Below are 3,333 nucleotides of genomic sequence, written 5' to 3'. Positions count from 1 at the left end.
GGATATTGGTTCCCAATTATTAATAATCTCCCATTTGTAATTAGATAAAGATTACATCAAAACTGGCCTCAAATTTGACAAAAAGTACAATGCCACTTATTATTGGTGTCCATATGACAACACGATAAATTTCATGAACTTCAAATAAGTTTTGGATGTACTAGAATTTAAGAATCAAGATTCCCAATGTTTGAAATTTCTTGCACGGGGAGTAAACATGCACCCAGTGAGACACATGTGTTTTTTGCAATCCATTTAGGTACACTGTCATGTGTGCATGTGTCAGATTTCGGGTTCCCGCAGACCCTTGAGGTTCGAACACTGGGGTGCGCGCGGAGATTTCGCCTCCTACCTACCTGCACCCCTCCGCCATGCTAAGATCTAAACTAAGGAAAGAACAACACAAGAGACACAGGGTTTATACTGGTTCAGGCCACAGTTGTGGTGTAATACCCTACTCCAGTGTGTGGTGTGTGGATTGCCCCTTGGGCTGATGATGATGAACAATACAAGGAAGAACAGCCTCGCGAGGGTCTGTTCTTGGCTGAGGCGATGAACTGCTGGGAGGAGTTCAGCCACCTTTCTCTCTCTCTCTCTGCTCTCCTTTGGCCGACCCTTCTAACAAGCCTCTTCCTTCCTACCTCATTTTCGTCCACCCCTCTATGTGGGTGGCTGGTCCTATTTATAGAGGCCCTGGTCCTCTTCCCAAATATTGAGCGGGAAGGGAGCCAACAATGGCGGGCTAATTTGAAGGGGGACAGCAAGTATCAGCTATCCTGACAAAAGTAGTCTTCGCCTGCGCAAAGCTCTGGTGATGACGCCGTCTTGGGCTCCACGGTGACCTCCGTCTCGTAGTCCTCCTGGTCTTGGTCTCATTGCACCAAAATGGCAACCTTTGCCTGATGCCTCGGTACTCCGCGGCTGCGCTTGCCCCCTTTGCACCAAAGAGGAAAGGAGGACGCTGCGCGGGCTGGCACCCGCCTGGCGCCCTGAGTTGTCATGGCTTGCGTCATGGGCACCTCGTGAGGTACCCCGCCTTGATCTCTCCGCCTCCTCGTGAGCCAGCCTGACGAGGCCATGCCCGAGGAAGCTTCGCGTCGTCCGCCCCACGAGGCTTGGCCCCTCGCGAGGGTCTTGGGTTTGTGTTGGTGAAGATGGGCCGTGCTGGGCCCCCCTTTGAGCCATGCCGCAGGCCGCAGGCAGGCAAGTCTGGGGACCCCGTTCCCAGAACGCCGACAGTAGCCCCCGGGCCCAAGGCGCGCCCGGACTTGGCCGTGCAGGGAGGCGGAAGGGCAAGAGTGAAGCGCTGCGGGCCCTAACAGCCTGCGGCCTTGGGCGCCGCGTGGCGGTTGATTGGACGTGGGCGCCTCAGTAACCGCGCGAGTTGATAAAGGAGTGGCATCCGCCTAGGCCCCGCTTCTTGCTTTCTCCGGTTGCTGCTCAGATCCCCTTTATTGCGCCTCTCCTTCCTTCCTCCGAGATTTCCAGATCTGCTCTGACCGTGCGGCCTAGGGAGCCATGGCGCCTCGTCAGCCCCCGGCCGCAGCTTGGTACTCGTCTGCCCTGGACTCGCCGAACATGTCGGAGGCGGGCCTTGCCTGATTGCACCAGATGGCGACGGCGTGTGGCATCAACGGGGAGAAGGTGTTCAAGGCCGGCTCCGCCACCCCTGAGGGTCAAAGGAGCACCTTCTATCCGCTCTTCGTAAGTGCCATTGTGCTGGCCTGGTGCCTCCCTTCTCCGAGTTCTTCGTCTCTGTCCTCCACCATTACAAGCTACAGGCTCTGCATCTCCATCCCAACTCCGTCCTTCTCCTGGCAATTTTTGCTTATTATTGCGAAGCACATGTTGGGGTGCAGACCTCAGTGGCCTTGCTGCGCCACTACTTCTACCTCCGGACCTCTCGTGGGACTGCTTCCGCGTGCGCGAGCTTCGTTGCATCCGACGGCGCCATTGCCATCTCGAACTCTGGGAAGAGGATTGAGGGCTTCAGGAGCAAGTGGATCTTGGTGGATGCTGGGCGCATCCACTCTCGGCTGATCCTGCCCACGGAGCAGCCCACGAGCTCCAGCGACTGGGGTCGAGCGGAGCTCACGGATCCCCGCACGAAGATGGTGCTGGAGAAGATGGACGCGGATCTGAGGCCGACCGACATGGCGGCGGCGAAGCTGACCGGCGCGTCGCTGCTGAGGGAGTTCCTGGAGCACCGGCTGGCTCCGCTTCGGCAGTACTTGCTTCCAATGTGGAGGCCCCGTCCAAACCCCGCGGCCTTGGCCGCCGGAGACCTGGCTGCGGTTCTCCAATCTCTGGTCGGGGGCAATGTGGCGAGGCTGGAGGGCGCTCCTACGCCCTTGTTCCTCCGCAACGACTGGGAGCAGGTGGTGAAGTCCATGCCCGTCTTCAACGGGGATGGGCCAGTGCCACTGGAAGCTCCCGAGGAACCGGTGGACGTGCCCTCTGGCGACTCCAGCGAAGAGGAAGAGGGAGGGGAGCACGGAAAGGGGCCTGACTCCGAGGCGACTGACGGAGAGTCGAGGGCTCCTCTCTCCCGGCGTAGGTCCCGCGTTCTCCGCCTCTCTCCGAATGACGACGACGAGGATGACGACGAAGACGATGACGAGCAGGACGGCGGGAGCTCGCCCCCGATCCTGAAGAAGGACAGGACCGGGCTGATCTCCCACGGGTCTCCCCCGGCCCCGGACGCATACGCACCTTCTGCCTCTAAGCTTCCCGAGGTCGACCCTTCCAGCCGGCTTTCAGGCTTCAAATTTGGCCGGTGGCCGCTTGAGCTCATTGGCAACGACCCGTGAGCATTCGATTCTTGTCTTTATCTCTTGCTCTGCTTCTAAGGCTTGACGTCCGCATCTTTGGATAGGTTGGCGCCCGCAGCAAAGAAGCCGAAGGGGGCTCCTGAGATTCCATCCGTGGCGGCGCTTCTACCCGCGAAGGAAGGTGACCGCGACACACAGGCTTCTCCTGCCCGGTCGTCCTCGCGAGGTCTGGCTGAGCCGGCTGGGGCGAGCTCAGCCCCCATGACCCAAGTGGCTCCCGAGGTGCTCTTGTCTGCCGCCGCCACTACAGCTATCGGGGCGCAGCAGACTCCGCCTCAGGATGCTGCGGCTGCGCTGTCGCCTTCTCCTCCTACTCCACCGGCCGCTGTCTCTCCGACTCCTTCTGCCGTTCTGGATCGTGCTGTTGCTGAGCTGGACCGAATGCGGCAGGATCTTCTTGGCACCGACCCCCGCCTGGTGGCCGGGCGTTTGGAGCTGGCTTCTGGATGGGTTCGCTCCGACGCCTCGATTCGGGCGGCGCTGGTCCAGGCCTCGACGGCAT

Source organism: Triticum urartu, chromosome 4 (genome assembly GCF_003073215.2).
Source record: "Triticum urartu cultivar G1812 chromosome 4, Tu2.1, whole genome shotgun sequence".
Lineage (NCBI taxonomy): Eukaryota > Viridiplantae > Streptophyta > Magnoliopsida > Poales > Poaceae > Triticum > Triticum urartu.
Note: the sequence above shows the minus strand (reverse complement) of the source record.